Source organism: Alexandromys fortis, unplaced genomic scaffold, assembly GCF_014885135.2.
Source record: "Alexandromys fortis isolate MF-2015 unplaced genomic scaffold, M_Fortis_MF-2015_v1.1 scaffold_85, whole genome shotgun sequence".
NCBI lineage: Eukaryota > Metazoa > Chordata > Mammalia > Rodentia > Cricetidae > Alexandromys > Alexandromys fortis.
The window spans coordinates 1,974,762-1,996,159 of NW_026067975.1; the positions used below are offsets into that span (position 1 = coordinate 1,974,762).

The 21,398-nt window shown below is 42.9% G+C and overlaps 1 protein-coding gene and 1 long non-coding RNA gene across 9 annotated transcripts in view; one reads left to right on the forward strand and one right to left on the reverse strand.

Moving 5' to 3' along the window:
- Positions 1-21,398, forward strand: part of Zbtb38 (zinc finger and BTB domain containing 38) — a 77,803-nt gene that overhangs the window by 42,817 nt on the left and 13,588 nt on the right. Inside the window, exon 1 of one of the 8 annotated variants that reach the window (XM_050157243.1) lies at positions 20,065-20,188. The exons of the other annotated variants lie outside the window; for them this stretch is intronic. The gene's annotated coding sequence lies outside the window, so the exon portion shown is untranslated. Of the gene's footprint in view, positions 1-20,064; positions 20,189-21,398 lie in introns of those variants that run through there. 8 annotated transcript variants of the gene reach the window in all.
- LOC126510609 (uncharacterized) lies at positions 9,913-19,938 on the reverse strand. The gene is made up of 2 exons (XR_007594447.1): positions 19,665-19,938; positions 9,913-10,230 (listed from the first exon to the last, which is right to left on the reverse strand). It is a non-coding gene; the product is annotated as an uncharacterized lncRNA (long non-coding RNA).

Below are 21,398 nucleotides of genomic sequence, written 5' to 3' on the forward strand. Positions count from 1 at the left end.
TAGCCAGCTTTTCTTAAATTATCCAAACTCCTTTTGCCTCTGGACCCTTTCCTTTGCTGGCTTCTCTATGTCCTACTTTCACTCCTACTCCGTGGCTGACCCCTGAAGTCTTCCTCACCTTGTTCTTCCATTCCTTCTTTTCTCTCCTAGATGTCTCCTCCAATTTATCCCCTTTGTCTGCCAGGCCCGCCTATCCTTTCTCCTGTTTTACTAGAGGTCACTCTTTATTAGCCCATCAGGTGATTTAGACAGGCAGAGAATCACAACTTCACAGAGTTAAACAAATGCAGCATAAACAAAAGAACATATGTACATCATTAAACAAATGGTCCCCAGCCTAAACAAAGATATACATACATATAATATATATATATNGAGAGAGAGAGAGAGAGAGAGAGAGAGAGAGAGAGAGAAGATGGAATCAGTAAGAAGCCTTATATCTGCCACTGGAGATGTCTCTGCTGGAGCCTACCAAAACTTTGGCGGTAGGCCACAACCTCGTGGTGATGCACAGATTAATGGAGATGGGTTAGTTTAGGATGTAAGAGCTAGCTAGAAATATGCAAATATGCTTAAGCTAACTTAGAAATTGGCCAAACAGTATGTCAAATAATATAGTTTCTGTGTGTTTATTGCAGGACCAGGCATGACTGCAACCTCAATCAACATAACACATCTTAAAATAATATTCTACAACACAGGCTATTCCAGCTCAAAGTGACAGGAAGAAAGCTTTTAATAAGGGTCCCCAGGTGGTTCTGGTAGCCTCTCTGTCCCTGTCAAGTTCCTTTGGGACTGTTCTTTTGATGCAGTTATTTTCCTTGGACAAAATCCATGATCACATTTACAGCCCCCTGTAGTGTGACATTTTATTCTTTTGGCTTTTTTTTGGGGGGGGGGGGGAACACCACCTAGCTCCCAAATAAATCACACACAGAGGTTTATTCTTTGCTATAAACTTTTGCAGCCTTAGCTCGGCTTGTTTCTTGCCAGCTTTCCTTAAATTATCCCGACAACCTTTTGCCTCTGGGATTGATCTTTCGCTATTTCTGTATACCTTTCTTTACTTCTTTCTCCTTGGCTTGTTGTGTGTACCTGGGTGGCTGGGCCCTGATGTCCTCCTCTACTTGTTCTCTTGCTCCTCATTGTCTCTCCTCCCAGATTTCTCCTTCAATTTGTTCTCTCTGCCTGCTAGCCCCACCTAACCTTGCTCCTGCCTCGCTATTGGCCTTTCAGCTCTTTATTAGACAAATCATGTATTTTAGACAGACACAGTAACACAGCTTCACAGAGTTAAACAAATGCAGCAAAACCAAAAATCACACACCTGAAAATAATATTTCTCAACATCCCCCACCCCATGTCACTGCACTGCAGTTTTCTCCAGCAGCCAAGTCCACTGTGGGTGCTTGGACTCAGAGAGACTCCTGCCTTTTCCACAGGCTACTTAGAGGGACCCACGCTTCATTATCCTCCTCCACACTAGCTTTCATCTGGGATCCCTGCCTGTTAATGGCTAGTCGGCCATTCTTTCCTCTAATTTCCAAGTAGGAGAGATTCTCCCACCGTCTTCTTCTCTTCACTAAAAATGTTAGTAGTTAGTACTAACATCTTTGGAGCTAGAGGAAAAGTCCAAGTCGTCATGGCATTGACACTCCCATCTGGGGCCCTGCCATTCTCCCTCCTCATCTCCCATCAGGCCCTGGGAAGCAGCCACCGCTCTGTCCATGTACCATTCCATTTCCTGACTCTGAGTTGCTCAGTCCTCTTCCTAGAGTTGGATGTTGTTTCCCCTCTTGGGTCCTCCAGGATTTGGCTCCTTCCCCTTTCTCTGAGTTCCCAAACTAAGCCTAATACCCCCTTCTCCTCAGCCCTGAGCACCCATGAGCAGCTTCTCTGATCACCTTATGGAGGTTTCTGCAAGTCCATCAATTCCCTGAGACAGCTCCTCCCGGAGGTGCCCTGTGAAGAAATCAAGGAATCCAAAAGGGCAAGAGCAGGAAATAGTTCCTTTTCTTTGAACTAGTATTGTCTCATATACTTGCTAATAAAACAAAAGACTTTGTGATTTTAGGGAATGTATTGAAAATGCATTACTAGTAATATGTCATACCATTGCCAGAACATTTCCCTGCCAAGGTGATGATGGAAGTTATAAAATAATCCCACACTAGCTCAGATTTGAGCATAATAAAGGGTTATTTATTTAGGGGTAGGCTCTCAGATCACAGTCCTCTGCACGAACGGGGAACAGGAACCAAATTCAGCAGCCGAAAGAGAGAGAGTGTGCATATGTGTGTGCATGCTTTACATAGGCATTTATAGTATAAGAGGCCACACTCAAGTGGGCTGGTATCTTAAAGGCTACTGGCTGTAAGAATTCCTACAGCACCTTCCCCTTTTGTTTAAGCAAGAGAGTTCCAAACCCAATACAAAACTATATACAATAAGAACATATATCAAGTATAAACAATATTGAGCAAGAAACATACTAAATGTTTCAATAATTATCCTACCCTAAGGAGTCTAAGACTTATATTATAAATAGCTTGACCAAGTCATGAGAGGAAAGTTACTATGACTATCTAGTCTTCAACTACATCAAAGGCCTGAGAAGGGAGATAATATTACTTGGGTAGGCAGGAAGTGCAATCAAGCAACTTCCAAAATGTACAATAAATGACAGAGAAAACCAGCTACCTGGTCAATCACCCAAAGTCTCATTTGCAACCTTGGAGCAACTAACTTTGGCTAAGACCTAGGGTAACTGACAGACCATTTTCAGAGGCAGAAGAATTTTCAGAACTATCTTACCCTGTCTTGGCAAGGTTTGACAGTCTTTTTTCTTATATCCTGCTTGTTGTTGCTAGACATCGTGCATTTTGTCAGTGGTCAAGGCATGGGCAGTCCTTGCCTAAAGACCAGTTTTGCCAAGAAGAAAACAACCTCCAAGTGGAATGTCTTTGGTGTTTAACATTCTCTGGGGAATAGATCAGTACTGCCAAGAGCAATTGTGTCTTACATCAACAGAAGCAATTTATTTAAATGCCATATTCTACAGTTCTTTGAAGTGGTTGAAGATTATCTATCTATGCAGAATACAATCTCTATGTATCTAGAGAACCTGATTAGTCTAACTATGAGTATGACAAACATAGCTGACTATTGACCTATTATTCTTAATACTTAAATAGCTTAAAGACTAAAACTTGATATTAGAATATTAAACAATCTTTAAACAACTGTGCAACAAATGAGGACAATGATGTAATATTATGTAGCATACTAAAAATGTAAACAATGTATATCTTGATTAGAAGTAGAAATATATAGTGCAATATGATAAATTATATCAATATACAAAATGTCTTAAGCAGAGGTAGAAGCATGCATACATACAATACGATAAAATAACTTTGTCTATTTGTACAATATTGTACAAATATTGTAAACAGAAATAGGAGCATACTCAATATACAAATATAATTTGAATTTGTATCAATATACAAGAATCTATATTAATGTAAATTGCCTATAAATAATAGCTCATGCTGTTGACAGAAGTTTCTGTCCTGCCCGGTCCCACATCCATTTAGTCCCCAAAGAAATACACAGAGATCTACATTAATTACAAACTGATTGACCTATTAACCTAGGCTTCTTATTAATTAATTCTTATAACTTAGCCCATAATATTTGTCTATGTTGGTCACGTGGCTTGGTACCTTTTTTGGTGAGGCAGTCACATCTTGCTTGCTCTGTGTCTGGCTTCCTCTCTGACTGTGTGACAACTGCAGACTGACTGTTTTCCTCTTCCCCGAATTCTCCTTGCCCCACCTCTACTTCCTGCCTAGTCGCCCCATCTATTCTTCCTGCCTGGCCACTGGCCAATCAGCATTTATTTATAATACAAGTGACAGGGTGCAGACCATTGTCCCACAGCACAAGTATTCACTCTATTGCTCACTATTATATTAGTGTGAATAAGCTCAACAATATACCTATTATCCCATCCAATTTCCCTTTTTTCATTTTTCTTCAAAGAGATCCCTGAGCCTACATAAATTCCACCCCAGCCCCTAACCCCCAACCTTATACCAGTTATAATCAATCTCTAATTGATGTCTCTAACCCTGAGGACAAACTTTGTTGGGAGAGGGAACATTGTCTTCTAGAATTACTTCCAGCTGTCAAGGGGGCAATGTTCTTTCTATGGGATCCTGTGAAAGTAAAATGATGGTTAAGAGTCAAGATTACTGCCTGGTATAATTACAAATAATCTCTGAGTATTTGGTAGGATTTTTCTGAGGTTCCTATTTGGAGTTCTGGCTGGAAGGTTGTAAAAAGGTGCACCATTTCAGCTAACCAAGTTGGAATCATCTTGAGGAGCTGGTACCAAAACATGGTCTTATAGTAGTGCTGTCAGCATCATGATGTCATATCTACCAGGTGGAGTTGTTGTTATGGGGCACCAACTTCTTCCTGGAAACTTCAATGCTTACAGCAGGAAAATTTGTTGTTCATTGTGGAAATCTTAAACAGTATTTATATAGACATATATTCAATGAAAGGTTTGATAAAGACAAAAATAGGTATGGAGAAAAGTAAAATTTTTCCTGAATTCTTTCTTCTTTCTGTCCCATACCAGCTGACTCCTGACATGAGACAGCAACTCTGATTTTTTTCTTTCAACAACATGTTTGGATTTAGAGAAGGATAGAGTCATTGTCCAACTCCAAAGCCAGCTTTGATTTTTAAGTGAGTCATGACTATTATTCTAGTTTATGTTCAGTGATTTTTTTTTGACCCTCAGGTAACCTGTCCTCATAAATCATAATTCTCTTTGCTTGGTGATCCAATCTGGATAGTTATCTTTTCCTCTTTAGGCACCCTGATGTCCAGGGTCTCTTGACTTTATGAAGATGAGTATTTTCCTGCAAAGACAAGAACAGAACCCTGCTCCAACTCTTATGAGGTTTTCTTACTGCCTGTATGATTGTCACCTCTATGGGTGAGCCATCATTTCTCTTTCTCAAGAGGTTTCTCTTTTTCAAACCCAATCTTTATTAATTTTGATCTATGGCTTTTCTTCTCCTGTGGAAACAAGAGCAAAATCCCTCCCCCAATGTAGCACATCTCCTGGTTTCCATTGTGAGGTCATCACATCCTTGAAATATACCAGGTGATTTAATTCAGAAGTTTTTTCTATTATACAATGTCTCTCTGCTGCTGTTGTTCCTTTCTCATTAGCATTAAGAAAATTCAAGGTTAGTAAAGGATTGTACAATCTATTTCTGGGGGTATTTTCCATACCTTTCTGTTTGTTTAACATGTACTTTATAGTTCTATTTGATCTTTCTATAACTGCCTGACCTATAGGATTATTTGGTATACTTGCAATATGCTTTATATTTTAATAAGCAAAAAACCATTTCATTTTCTTAGAGACATATGCTGGACCATTATCTGTCTTTATTTGTGTAGGTATAACTATGATGGCCATAACGTCTAATAAATAATGTGATTACTGAATTGGCTTTTTCTGAGCTCAAAACAGTTGCCCATTAAAAACCCAAATGAGTATCAATGTTGTGGTATACATATTTTAATTTTCCAAAATCTGCAAAGTGGAACACATCCATCTGCCAGATTTCATTCCCTTGAGTACCCTTTGGGTTACTTACTCCCTACAGGTAGCAGTGTTTGGTTATAGAAAAAACAAGCAGAACATCTCTTTATAATTTTCTTAGCTTGTTGCCATGTAATAGAAACTCTTTCTTTAAACCTTTGCTATTGACATGATGTTTCTTGTGAAATTATGAAGCCTTCAGAACACTTCCAATCAATAATTGGTCAATTTCTGCATTACTTTGTGCTAGAGGACCTGGCAGACCCATATGGGATTGGATGTGTGTTATGTATATGGGACAAAGCCTGTTCCTGATTATATCTTGAACCTGAATGAATAGTGAAGTCAATTCTGTATCATCTGGTATAAATTAAGTGGTTTCAATGTGGAAGGCAGCTCTTTCTGCATATCACAAATCAGTAACTGTATTGAGAGGTTCTTTAAAATTCCTTAATACAATGAGAATATCATATAATTCTGCCTTATAATTTAGACAGAATTATAAGGGCTTTGTTCCACCTTAATTAAATCTTCTAATTTGCAACCTGCCTTTCCTGATTTATTTGCATAAGCATAAAATTTACAGGCTCCAGTTATTGGTGTGTCTTGTACAATAATTATAAAATGTGGGGAAGGATCCAAGTAGTTCTTTTTATAAGGTTAATTCTATCACTTTTGGGATAATTGCTATTAATCTCTCCTAAAAAAATAGCATAAGCTCTTTGCCAGGATTCACTATCTTCCCATATTTTTTTTTAATTTTATCAGTAGTAAAAGGAACTATAATCTTTATTGGGTCTGTACCTGCTAGTTGAAGAAGTCTCAATTTTCCTTTTATAATTAATTCAGAGACTTTTCCCACATAAGTTTTTTTTAACTTGGTTTATGTGGTAAAAAGATCCATTCTAAGATAATATCTTTTCTTTACATTAAATTTCCTGTAGGGGAAATTCTGGAAGGCAATATGACTAGAATGAAATTAAGATTTGGATTCACCCTATCCACATGTGCCTCCTGCAATTTCTCTTCAATGACAGTCAATCTTTCTCAATTTCAGCTGTTAATTCCCTGGGACTGTTTAAGTCTTTGACACCATCTGAGGTTTTGCTTAAATGAATTATTAGATCAGGTATTATCCCAACAGCTGGTAGTAGACTGGAAATGTATCCTAACAATCTTTGAAAATCATTAAAAGTACACAATCAATCTCTCCTAATTTGTGCCTTTTGTGGTCTAATTTTCTGTAAACCTATTTTATAACCTAGGTAATTGACAGAATCTCCTCTCTGTATTTTTTCAGGAGCAATTTGTAATCCCCATTTTGGCAAACCTTTCTTTACTTCTTCAAACATTCTTTCTACATTTGAGTCAGATATTAAAATGTCATTCATGAAATGGTAAATTATAGATTTAGAAAATTGTTTACATATTATCTCCAATGGCTGACTAAAAAAGTATTGGCCCAGGGTGAGATTATTGAGCATTCCCTGTAGGGGGATGGTCTACCAGTATCTCCTAGTAGGCTGAGAATTATTATAAGTAGGCACTATGAAGGCAAATTTTTCTCTGTCATTTTTTGTAAAGGTATAGTGAAGAAACAATCTTTTAAATCAATAACCATAAGATGCCATCCTTTTGGTAAAAGAGAAGGCAGAGGAATTCCAGATTGTAGAGAGCCCATAGGTTGAATTAAATTATTGACAGCTCTTAAATCTGTCACCATTCTCTGTTTTCAGTTTCTTTTTAGCAACAAATACAGGAGAATTCCAAGGGCTGGTTGATTCTTCAATATGATACAGGAACTAGTTGTTCCTGCATCAGCTGTTCTAAAGCCTGCAGCTTTTCTTCTGTTAAAGGCCAATGTTTAACCCATATTGGTTTCTCAGTTGACCATTTTAAAGGTAAGGCCATTAGCACCTCTAAAGGTACTAAGTCACTTTGTGTTCTTGTACAGCCTGAACAGCTGGTGACCTTTGTGTATAGTACTTTATAATATCCTTCCCAGAAACATGAGTTTCTGGGACTGCAGGAATGTTAATCTGGGTATTGCATTGCTGCAGCAGGTCATGACCCCATAAATTCACTGCAATATTAACTAGATATGGCCTCAGCCTTTCTCTTTGTCCTTCTGGCCCTATGCATTCAACCCATCTTGTGCTTTGCTTCACTTGAGATAGGGTTCCAATTCCTGGGAATTGAACATCTTCCTCTTGAAGAGGCCAATTCAGATGCCAAGATTCTGGAGTAATGATATTCACGTCCACACCCATGTCTAGTAATCCCTCAGTTACAATATTATTTATACACACTCTTAGCTTTGGTCTTTGAACATTTATAGAAGTCTGCCAAAATATATGCTTCCTATTTCCTGTTGGAATTTTTGATTCATCCTCCATGTTTATTCCATCATCCAGAACAGCATGGCTTTTTACAGCAGGCAATGGATTTTTTTAATTTTCCCGGTGAGACTTGTCCTCCACAGTGACTGGGAATGACTGAACTACATTTGACTCATAGGCCCCTCAAGGAGTTTTCTGATGGTATCAGGTTGCCTTGTCTGTCTTTTGTTGATCTGCATTTATTGAACCAATGTCGACCTTTGCCACACCTCCTACATAATCCAGAAGATTGATACCTTCTATTTTTGCTATTCCCAGAGGAGACATTATTTCTAGGAATTCCTTGTCTACAATCCCTTCTCAGATGTCCTATTTTACCACAATTAAAACATTTGTCATTTTGAAGTCTCGTCATACCTAGTCATATGTTCATTGTATGCAGGATCCGTTCATCCATTGGTGCTGATCTAACCTTTAAAGGCCCAAGTATATTTTTGCATTCTAAATTGGCATTTTCAAAAGCCAGAAATTCAATAAGTACTCATCTAGATTCTGGGTCTGTTACTCCTATTTGTACAGCCTTAGTTAATCTTTCTAAAAAGTCACTAGCGGGTTCTCTCTGGCCCTGTTTAACCCTGGTATATGGTTCTCTTCATTTTCCTAGTTCTTGAATCCTGTTCCAAGCATTTAAGGCTGCTTTGTGACATAGGGACAAGATTTGTTCATCGTAAAGTGCTTTTAACATAATTATTGTAATCCTCTTAGATACTGCTGTCATTTTACTGAACAGATTAAAGATCGTGCTATGGTCAGGTAATGAAGGGTGGCACAGCAGAAGTGACCTCATGATCTGTAGCATCACATGATCTGTAGCATGGTGTTTCACACAGGCTGGTCAGCTAGTGATAATGCAGCATCTGGCATAAAGTGAGCCCAGGAATCAAACATGCTCATCAAAAGGAGATGGTGGTTTATGTTTACTAATGTTAAGATCACATGCACAAAAATATTTTTGAAACACAGAACCGCATGACCAAGATTGATTCCCATCCTTGCTAGTTGTAAGCTATGTAGTGCTAGGACTGCAGTCTGATTTTTCTGAGTCCCAGTGTCTCTTTGTTTTGGAATGGAAATATCATCTCATAGCAACGGGGACATCATGGGAAGGGAAATGAGTTGGTTTCTATGAGAGGGACTTGTAGATGAGACAGGCCCAAGCAGTGTGAATATGGCTGGCTGCTCTGTGTTCAGAAAGTTGGCTTGGGAAGGAGTGGGGATGGGGAAGGAGGTATTCTGCTTGGTAAGTGGATATAGGAGCCGAAAAAAGTGCAGACTGTCTGAATTCCACAGTGAGACAGGGAACAAGGATGCTGGGAAGGGGTTTGAGAGACTGGAGAAGAAAGGAAATAAGTCGAGCATTCATTGAAAAGAGTGAGTAGACAGGATGATGCTTTTGCACCCAGTCCCCTGTAATCAAAGACCAGCCTTGAGCTGTACTTCACTGGCTCCAGGGAGGGTGAAATCGTGCTCTCTCTTTCAAATGAGGCTGTTCCTTGCAGCTCTGTGGCCTTCTGGATCTGAAGGCAAGGACTCACTCATATCCTGTTTCACTTGGAGTCTGAGTGCATTAGTGTCCAGAGCTGCTGCTCAGGGTTGCATGCTGGTAGTGCACATTCAGCCTCCCTATTTAAGGAGACTGAGGCTCCAGCATTCCTATTTTGAAATATGGAGAAATGTGTCCTAAGGAGTCACAAATACATAGTACTGCCCTTCAAAGGCAATTTAGGTAAATGCAAGAACATTTCTCTCTAGCTACCTTCATGCCTTTTGGTCATCACCATCCTAAGTGGAAGCAGGAATCTGTGTACGTTTAAACAATCAGTGGATGTCATTTAAGATACAATTAGTGTTCTTCAATGTGTTAGCAGGTAAAAATGAAAGGGACCAAATGAACACATTTAATAGAAAAAGATTAAACATGAAATTTTGAGTTTCAATTGCAAAATTCAGTCCTGGACATTTGGAAATTGGAGCTGGCAGAAAAGGTAAGAAAGGCCCACATGCCTTCCTCTAAAAGCACAAACTCAAAATAAAGTCAGTCAGCTGCACTTGTGTTTGCTGGCTGCTGCTGTACGCTGATCTCCCATGGGTCCAGCACTCTGGAAGAAGTGTGAGCTCCCTTTCACAGGCTGATGCAGCTTCGTGAGGTCAGGCAGTTTCCAAGGTCAGAAAGTGTGGTCCCAACACAGCCATTTGTGGAGCCTGGTGCAGAAACCAGAAGTCTGAGACCTCTTTTGCTCACCACATGAGACCCTTGCATAAACTAAGGCCTTTCTATCCCACCCAGTCCCACAGCCATTCCTAAATATCCACTCAGAGGCTTAATATTACTTATAAATGTTTGATTAATGGCTCAGGCTTATTACTAGCTAGCTCTTACATTTAAATTAACCTATTTCTATTCATCTGTATTGCCATGTGGCTCACCAGTGGTGCTCTGACATGTTGCCCCTTGGGCAGATGCTAGCATTTCCTGGACTCTGCCCTTCTCCTGTATCTCTGCTTGGATTTCCCACCTGGCTTTATCCTGCCTTGCCATAAGCTAAAGCAACTTTATTTATCAACCAATGAGAGCAACATATATTCATAGCATACAGAAAGACATCCCACATCTCCCTTGGCTTCTCTATAATATTCTCTTCAAAGGAGAATGGCCAAATGAATTGAGATCAAAATAAGGAAAGGAAAAACCCTAAAGGGCCATGATAGGACAACGGCTGCATTTGAGATCCCTTGGGTTCCTCAAATGAGTGGAGCAGGCTCTGGAATCTCTGGCAAGTGGAGAATGAGTTCAGGTGTGGGCTTTTCCTGTGCCTTTGAGTGTCTAAATCAAACTGCTCCATCCTGCTGGAGCAGTGCTTTCATGTCTGCCTTTGTTTTAAGAAACATTTTGAGAGAATGGATTTGGCAGCTGGGGGAGGACAGACGTTTCTTGGATGTGTTTAACACCATCTTATAGGTAAACTGGAAGTGGACTTTAGTCATCAGCTGTGATACAACACAAGTCACACCCTGGACAAAGCTTCCAGGGAAGGGCTTTGCCTAAGATGCTATGTTAATGAAATGGGCATACAGCAAGTAAGGCAACAGAGTGAGAGACGAGACAGGCACTGCAGTAGGCAGGGCCCACCTTTGCCTTCAGAGGAGAAAGGGAATCAATTGAGAGAAAGACTGATCCAAACGAGCAAGACGACTTGAATTACTGCTTAACCCCAGCACTTGATGATTTTGATCAAGGAATTTGGTGGCAGTTTGAAGCATGGTCTACAACAAAGTACGGAACTATGTTAAACCTCAAACTGAACCCAGTTTTTAATTTTTTTTTTTTTACCAAACTGCAAGCTAGTGAATCCTTAGTACTTAAACTAAAAGAAAGAAAATATTCTGTAGGCTAAATCACAACCAAACTGCTAAGATCTTAGGTTCCTGGGTCCCAAGACTGTGCTGTAAAAATCCCTCCTATGTGAAGACAAAGGGACAGGAGCCGTCTGTGGAGAGTTTGAAAGTAGATAGATAATCAAGATAACGAGACACAGTGTGGGGGAAGAGAAAAGAGACTGCTCCCACTAAAACATGTATAGAAACCCCAAGCAGGTAACATTTGGTCTTGTAAGTGCTTATTCCTGAATTCATAGCCACATTTGCATGAGCCTCTGACTTAAGAGGGAAAATGCATGTCATGGATGTACTGACCATATAAGTAGTCACCTTAAAAGGGTTTTTTGCTAGGTGGTGGTGGTACACACACTTGGGAGGCAGAGGCAGGTGGATCTCTGAGTTCAAAGTCAGCCTGATCTATATAGTGAGTTCCAGGATAGCCAGTGATACACAGAGAAATCCTGTCTTGAAAGAAAAAAAAGGGGGGAAGGGGTGTTAAACTATTCATTTCTTTTTGCATCTGCCTAGAAGAAACACCAATAGAGCTGGTATCCAGAAATTAGTGCTATATGGCTGCTTAAAAAACTATAATACAAAGATCTAAGAAGCTCACTTGAATCCTGACAGAATCAGGACCACCTTACACCAAGGTCGGACTCCCGTAGTGCCAGCCTGCTCTTTCTAAATTCTCCTAAGAACTCTCTGCCTTGAGAGTGGACTCCTGGGTATTGAGGTCTCTCTGTTCTCCTTGATTAGTAACTTCCGTCCCGACGATTCCTTCTCCATTGCCCCATCTTGTGATAAGCCTGTGTTAGATGCAGTAGGCGGTAGGCCTTGAAACCAAAAAGTGATATTTAAATGCCATATGGTACTTTTAGGTTTATATAGTTTAAGAAAATGAATTAATATGTTATACAAAGTATTAATTTCCCTTAAATATTCTTTCCAGGGCCACCTGTGGAACATATGGTACCTTTGAACACAAAAGAGAAGTGAAATGGGCCCTTTCTGGTGGGCACAGGCCCGTATGAGGTACATACTTGACCAAGCAGTAGACTTGGTAGTGTGTAGTTATCCACAGCCTACCACTGTGTACACGGCAGCCCTGTCTAAGTCCAGGCTATGTTTGCCAAACAAGTAGTGGGGAGAAGGCTGATATCCTACAGACCTCTGGGTCTTCAGTCCACAGTACATATCACTCTCTGCAACCAGAAGACAAGGATATAAGTTCTTTCTTAGATTCAGTTATTTTATGTGTGTGCATGCTTGCCTGCATGCTTTCGTGTGCACATGTGTGCCTGGTGCCCACACTGGTCAGAGAGGATGGTGGATCACCCAGAACTCGAGTTATGGTTGTGCGTGGCCACGTGGGTGCTGGGAACGAAACCTGGGTCCTCTGCAGACGAAACAAGTGTTCCTAACTGCTGGGTCAACTGTCTAGCTCCCACATCTAAGTTCTGTTATGTCTTCATGGTCCTGAATTTGAAGTAAAAATCGCAGATTTGAGTCAGTCTGTGATTTGAATCCCCAGCTCTGCTACTCACAAGCTAAATGATGTTAGCCAAGCTCCACAGCCTCTCTGTCTCTCAATTCTATCCTTTGTAAAATAAGATTGCTATTGGTACCAGCAAGATGGCACAGCAGTTAAACGTACTTCCTATGCAAATCTCAGGCCTGAGTTTAGGCCCCTGAGCCCCCATTAAAAGCTGGATACAGCGACACACATTTATAATCCTCGTGAGATGAGGGTGGGGACAGGAGAATTGACCAGAAGCAAAGGAGCAGCTGGGCTGTTAGCAGTAGCAGAAAACTCTAAGGGGGGCTCTGTCACAACAAAGTGGGGGGAGGACCAGCTCCTAGAAGTTGCCCTCTGACCTCCACTTACACACCCACATGCACACAAATCACTGCAATGAGGCTTACTGGGATAATGTATGCAATGTGTACAATGGTGCTGGACACGACTATGTTTGGTAGGTGTTGGGCACAGCGAACGGATGTCATATTTACCTGATCGTCTTCCCACCAGCAGACAGGTTTTCAGTGGGGGTTCTGATGCATTTGAGAGGAATATGAATGCCCTTCTACAGTGATACTTAGAAAAGATGCCAAGCGGGGCTCCAGGATAAACATGTAGGAAACATGGTCATTTATTTCCTAAAGTCGTCTACTTATGGCTTGATGGCGCTGCATAATGTCCCAAATGTCGTGTACAAAGCGCACAGTAGGACACAAGAAGCATGGCTGCCTAGGACCTATCCCCCCGAAGCCCCGACACAGCATTAGTGATAATGTGATTCTTTTTGAGGTCCCACTACCGCATCTAATCCTTGTGCTGAATACCACCATGGTAAGCATGTATTGCCATGTGTTTTCCATCTTCCTGTTGGTAGCCTCACGGGAAAGACGGCTCACGCTTGCCTTTAGGGTAAGTCACATACGCGGCACTGGTATGCACAGGCACCCACAGTTCCATAACCCAGAAGTAGGTCACAGGCCCAGCCCTAGCTCCAGATGAGCGCTCCTCAGTAGAGAAGGCAGGAACTGTGGTCAGAAGGAATTTAAAAGTGGTTACAGGGAGCGGGAAGCTGTGTGGGTGCCAGAGGGAGGATGCCACGTGGAAAGTTTAGCCCTTCGCATACATCTGATGTCAACGACACATGCGCGCTGCCAACCTTATACTTTTAGTGTCAAATTCTTAACACTTTTGAACTTCCTGTATGGCTCTGGCTGACCTGTAACTCACAAAGATTCACCTGCTTCTGCCTCCTGAGAGCTGGGGTTAAAGGTGTCCCTGGAAGTTAATTTTGACATTTGTTACCTGTTCATTGTAGGTATCCGAGACAATGGCCCAGTCTCTGGGCTTTAAATGAAATGTCACCATAGAACTTAGAGGATTGATCTCCTTTCCTTCCCTTGAGAGAAAGCAGTGATCGTGTCAGCTTGGGGTGGCAATGACCCCAGAGGCTCACATGTCATAGCCAGCTGACAGGCTTTGGGGAAACAATTGGATTCTGAGGGCTCTGACCACAGTGTCTGGATCCACAGGTAGAGTCATAATCTGATAGCATAGCTAGGAGGAGGTGGGGACAAGGAGATTGACAAGCTGAGAAAGTGGGCTAGCCTGCTCTCTTCCAGCACCTCTCTCGCTCAGTCTGCTCCCTGACTGCCACGCGGTGAGCAGCCTTTCTCTGCCTTGCTCTTCCTCCAGTGATGTCTGCCTCGCCAAGCATGGACAGGAATGAACCTCTGAGCCAAAATAAATCTTCCCCTCTCAGCCATTTTCTTAGGTTTTTGTCACAGAGACTGAAAACTAAACACACGTTTTCATCATTGCAAACTTGTGTGTTATCTTTCTGGGTTATGCATAGCCCTGGCTTGTCATGTGCAGCTCGGCTCTCATAACGTAACCTGCTTGGCAGATCCCCAGAAATGATCATTCATGGGGGGTGGCTTTGTTTGTCCTTTTTCCAAGCCACAGCAGCCTTCTTGACTTTCTTATACTTGGGTGTTCCCCACCCCCAGTAGCACAGGAGGAGATAGCAGAACTGCCCATACTGCCCCAGGGCTGAACCCAGGAAACTGCTAATAGACCAGGCAGAGCCGCTTAGTGCTGGTGCTATGGTAAAGGAAGCCTCAGCGGCAACTGCAGAGCTGAACAGTCTAGGAGCTTTACTCTGTAGTAAGGCATACATTTACCAAGCAACTCTGAACTAGTCATAAATACTAAAAAGGTGGGGCAAGGCTGCCTGCCGAGAGTGTGCAGCAGGTGAGTGGCTTGTGGGAGGAGGGAAGGGGAGTGGATGGAGACCAGGGTGCTTGCTGTCTGGACTGGAAAGGAGTCCAGCCCCCAGAAGCAAAAGAGGTTGAATTGTAAGGGACTTAATAAGCCTTTGTAAAGACACTAGCATCCAGGTACAAGACTCTAGCTCCTCACTGGCCAGGAGGGTCACACTAGAAGTCGGCCTTCCCTGCAGGATCTCTCTCTTCGCATTCTTCTGCAGCTTCCCACGGTTGGCCTCATGCTGCACCCTGATTAGAACCTCCTCATCCCTCTGCATCACTAGGCTGTACCGAGAGGGTCCCTCTGCACTCTTTTCCTTAGGTCAGGGGCTCCACTCAAGTGCCTCTTCCTGATGCCTTCCTTTAGATCAGCAAATCCTGGCTATGTGGACACTTTCCAGGGTGTGGGGCAAACACTGAGGACACGGCAGGCCGCAGCTGGAAATGCCTATGGTACAGCTGCTATGTATACTTGGGCTGCTGGGAGGGCTCCTAGGCCCAGACCATAATCAAGGCCCGTTGTTTAGCAATGCACAGGTTGTCTGGAAAAGTGCTGCTAGGGTAATTCTTTACTGCCCATCCTCCACTGCGCTGCTTGGGGGCCTCTCCAGCATATTCTTCAGTGGCTTTCGGAGCTCGTCTGACCCATGGCTGTCGATGCACTATGGCAGCTCTTCTGCTTAGAGCCTTAAAGGCCTATCTCTGCAACCTTCAGCAGTTGTCTTGTGTGATAAATCTGCAGTTTGAACTCAGCACTCTTTTGTGTATAGAACAAGAACCTTCTTGCAGACTGAGCACCGTTCCCCATCAGAAACCTCATGCCCTGGTATATACGAGTAACTGCTATGGACCCAATTTCCCCATCTCTCCTACAGACATGATAATGATAACCACTTCTATATCTCAAGCCCTGCCTCTGTTCATTCATTTAATCCTATCAGTGGATAGTAATCCTTTCACTTCATCTAGCAGAATCCCAGGATCTGTGGAGGGCATTGGATGAGTTAATATGCAAAGTGCTTTACAGCCTGAAATGCATTGAGTAAAACAATGTTATCAAAGTGGGTTTGGGGACTGGAGAGATAGCTCAGTGGTTAAGAGGTTAAGAGAACTTACTACTCCTGCAAAACTTTTGCCAGGTTTGGTTCCCAGCACACACATCAAATGCCTGTAACTTGAGTTCCAGAAGAGCCAACACCCTCTGCTGGACTCCACAAGTACTGCATGCTTGTCATGAACACAAACTCATGTAGGCATACACACATTTACATAGAAATAAAAATAAGTAAGTCTTTTTTTTAAACTATTTGGAAATTTCATATAATGTACCTCAATTACCCTTCCTTCCCAGTCCTCCCAGGTCTACCTCCCCACATCCTTATGGCCTCCCCGCAAAGAAAAGAATTAAAAAAAAAAAAAAAAAAAAAAAAGAACAAGTCCAATTTGTTTGTCCATATAGTCACTGGAGCATGGTCAAATCTTAGGAAACAGAGTGGATTTGGAGAATTTAGAAGATGAAAATTGTTGTCAGCAATAACTGTCTTTTTGTAGTATTAACTCACAAACAAATATCTATTTTGGTACAAATGACTTAGATTTTTAATGAATATTCACCAAGGGCCTTCTCTGTGTCAGGCCATATTGTAGGTGCATAAAGCACACCAGAGAAGAAGTAAACGCTTGTGCACTCCGGGGCTCAGATCCGAGCAAGCAGATGCATGGTAAATGTCAGTGGCATGCGGTGTCGAAATGCGCCTGCGCTGCGGATCAGGAAGCAGTGGGGGTAGACGGAGACGAGCCTGCAGGAGATAGGCAGTTTGCATTTTCCTTTCTGCTTGTTTTTGTCTTAACAAGGTCTCCTCAATGGTGTGGCTCGGGCAGTATATGGGGCCACTGGCAGTGGGACCAGGATCTAACTGTAATGCATGAACTGATTTTATAGCGCCCATTCTCTATGGAGAGATACCTTGCTCAGCCTAGGCACAGGGGGAGCGGGGGACTTTGGTCCTGCCTCAGTGAGTGGATGGACAGTCTTAGTTGACTTCCCAGGGGAGGCCTTAACCTCTCTGTGGAGAGGATGGGAGGTGGGGTTGGGGGGAGGGGGTAGCAGGAAGAGGAGAGAGGGGGAACTGAGATTGGTATGTAAAAACTCAACTGGGATAAAAAGACAAAGTCTTCTGTGTAGCCCAGGATGGCCTCAAACCTGCATAGCTCTGTTCCTCATTATGTAAGCAGCCTGGCCTCAAACTCCTTCGGCCTCTCTAGTGTTGAGATTATAGGCGTGAGCTACCACACGAGGCTTCATAGATTGGATTTTTCATCAAACTGAGCCCTCTTTGTCTCAGATATTTTTATCTTTCCTTACCCAGCAAAACCTGAATGGCTTCCATGTGTCATGAGCAGCAACAGTAGAAAGGCTTGTCCCTCCCAGAGCTTACTTCCTGGGAAGAAGCGTGAAGACTAAACAGTAGTTTCCCCTTATCTAAATGTTGACTTTCCACTGTTTCAGTTTTCCAAGGTCGGGTACAGTCTGATCGTATTTAATGGAAAATTCCAGAAGTAACTTAGAAGTATTAAGAACTTTCATAGCTGGGGTGGTGGTGGCGCACGCCTTTAATCCCAGCACTCGGTGGATCTCTGTGAGTTTGAGGCCAGCCTGGTCTGCAGAGCGAGTTCCAAGACAGTCTCCAAAGCTACAGAGAAATCCTGACTCTAAAAATAAAAAACAACAAAAACTTTTATTATAGTTTATTTGTTATTTTAACTATTGTTAATGTCTATTTGTAGACATTAGGCAATTTACAAATGCCTAATTTGTAAATTAAACTTTATCATAATATGTATGCATAGGGAAAAGTGTGTTTGTATATGGCAGGGGGACACTATCTGTGCCCTGCTCTGCAGATAGCTAGGGACCAGTGTGTGTGTGATAACTGCAGGTCAAACTGAGCCGTATAAAGGCAGTAAGATGATAGGAGGGTGTTGCTTTGTTGCTGGGACAAAATATGTAAAAGAAGCAACCTGAAGGAGGAAGGCCATACAAGGAAGGCATTGAGATTTAAGCTAGCTCAGGACGGCCGGGAGCACAGGGCAGCTTGCTTTTACAGTGCATTGATTCAAGAAACAACATGGGGGCTTTAAACCAGTGAACCACTTCCTAAAAGTGCTCCAGCCTCCCAGACAGCACTGCCAGCTGGGGAACAAATGTCAGACATGATGGACCCGTGGGTGGCAGAGGGAATATAGAAATGGGAGCATACGGAAGAGATGCCCATGACTTTGGAGCTAAGCCTGAAGCATGAGAGGAAGCCATCCCTAGGCAGTACCTGAACAAGGGTACTTTAAAGGTTCCAGGGCTCAAGGAAACTTGGCAGATAGGATAAGCAAGGGGAGCTATGTGCGGGCAGGAATGAACAAGTGAATTGGGGAGAATGGGGCACCCATGGGTAACACAGTGCCCGCAGGCTGCAGAGAAACCTGGATTTTGTCCCCAAGATGGGGAAAGGCCTCTGAATGCTTTTGGCATGGATTGGCCAGAGCTCTTTGTATTTGTGCTCTATACAAAGGTTAAGTGATTGAGCAGTTCTCTCCAGAGGAAGCTAGGCAGGTCACAGCCAGTTTAGTTCTCTGACATTCACTGAACCCCTACTGTGTGCTGAGGACTTCACTTAGTATAGGTTGTGTGGAACCCCTACTGTGTGCTAAGTGTTGCACTTGCTGGTGGGTGTGTGTGAGCACGCCATGAACTGTGATTTCACTGACTTGTGTTGAGTCCCCAGAACCAAGTGCAAAAGACCTGGGGAAGGTCGGGAACAACTTGGCTAGCACCAAAGCAGCAGCTGGTGTGCTCTGTCCACTCTAGGGTAACCTGTCCTTGCCATTAGTTAAATGTACGTTCTTGTTCAGAAACCAGAATGTGCAAAAGTTCTTCCTTCTACCCACCCCCCAGGGGTATCAGTCAAGCGAGAAAAGAAGGGCCATCCTCCATTCATTCCACCAGCCCTTCTATGTTCACAGGAAAATAGTGTTTGCCCTTTAAAAGCCAGCCGCCTTAATAGACAGCCCATTCTTGCAGTGCGACATTTCAGAGAACAGGAACCAGTCCTAAGGAACAAGATTCAGATTGGAAAATGCCTTCACCACTTGGGACTATTGCGTGCTGGTGGAATTTGCTGAAACAAGGACATAGAACTCTGAGGGCTTAGGAGACAGCCTCTGAGCCTGTTTGCCAGGTTTCTCAAGCCAGCAGGTGTCTGGGCAAGCTTGATCCTGAGATGAACCCATGGTAGGCAGGCCATCCTAAACACTGCTCCATTTCAACAAGAGAAAAAGAACCCACGAACCTGTTCCCTTTTCATCTTTGCAAACAGGCAACCTAAAACGTTTACCTGGACCCATTGCATCATTCACGAATCTGACAATCCCCATTCTCACAGTCTGTGCGTGCAACTACAGGTCTGGAGGCCGTTGTTTACCTGTTCACCATAATGAGTGAGGTCGCCCCGGTCAGCCTCCCCTTTGTGGAGTGCGATCAGTAGCTCAGAGAGTCACTCCGAGTTTCAGGTGAGAAAATGAACTTCCCTCGTCACGCCGTGTTACCTTGAATCTGATACCTTTCAGTGCGCTGCAGCCTAGCATACACAGCTTGTCCACGCCCCTGCTGGAACCCATTTTGAAGACAAAAGTCAAAAGGACGTTCCTCTTCCTAGACACAGTTCTGTTCTGTAAAGGGCTTCTGTTTTGTAATCTGTTTTCGAGATCTGGTGCTTGTGTTTCTAACACCCCGTCACGTGTGGTCTGACGTAGACCTCACCATGACTATGAGCAAAGGCACTGTGAGGATGTGTGTGGGATGGCGGAGCCAGCTCCCCGCAGCAAACCGCCCTTTGTCAGAAAATTTCCATAGGGCCTTGCAAGCCCACACGGTGGATTGTGCTTCCATAGGCCGGCCTGCACTAGCTGGATATGGAATGTGGGTTTGACTTTTGCAGGATTCCAGGTCAGTATCCTCATAGAGAGCATTCTTTTTTTAGTTAGGGTTGATTTCTACGTTTCTTTTTATAGAACACGGCTTGCAGTAGAGAGGGGAGAAAGTTGTTTGTCGGTTCAATGCTATTATTTTATTTATGTTAGGAACTGAGTTGTCTGAGTGCTGGCAGGAAGGCTTGGCCTTCTTTGATCGGAAGATTTAGAAAACCGGAGTCCAGACTGCCTCTGGAGAGCAGCCTTCCCCTGGCCAGGGCTGCTTCGTTTTCCTCTGTCATGTCTTAGAGATTTGCCGATAAAACACAACAGACTTTGGGAGTTGGGGAGATGACTGACAGGATGTTTATTTTGCAAGCTTGTGGACCTGAGTTTAGATCCCTAATACTTAATATGGCATGAGCTTGTAACTATGGTGCTGGGGGGAATAGACAGAAGGATATCTAGAATTCACTGTCTGGTCCGATTGGTAACCTTCATACTCAGCGAGAGACCTGTCTCTAGAAAAGCGGAGTGGAAAGCAATGGAGGAGATACCTGACCGTCTCTGGTCTCTTCATACGCACAGATAGGCACATGTACACTCACACACACATGCACACTAAAACACCAGATTTTGATGGCAAGCCCTATAAAGAGGTACATGGTAAATTCATAGAGTTTACATGGGAATTATAATTCTAGGTGTTTTGGTATTTTGATAGAATTGTCTTAACTGGCTAAAGAGAAAGAAGCTTTAATTAAACAGAGATACTGGGAAGTAATGATTACATCATTGCCAAGGATTGTTTTTTTGTTTTCAAATTCAGTCAGGGAACAAAGGCCTAAAAACAGCATTGTGGATAGGATGCTGTAGGACCTGATTTTTAAATAAAACGAGTGGACAAAATCACTTGAACAGGAAGTTTGTCGTGACCAAAATAGGTCTTGAGACTTAGAAAACAAGAAGCAAGCAGTAGTAAATTGTACTAACAGGGTAAGATGACAACCGAGCCAATCAAAGAACAGTTTTCACTGAGACTGGTCAGGAGCAGCCCTGTGGTCCAACCAGGCGTGGTCCACCTGGCCCGTGGTCCACCTAGCTGCTTAGCCATACTCAAATCCAAAGAGAACACTCATCTCAAGGTGGGGAACAGTGTGCTTCTGTGCGGCTGTGGGCATGGCTCCATCCCTCATCCCTCAGTCTCCTCACCTGTCTCCTAGGGAATTCTACTTTGTGTCTTATTT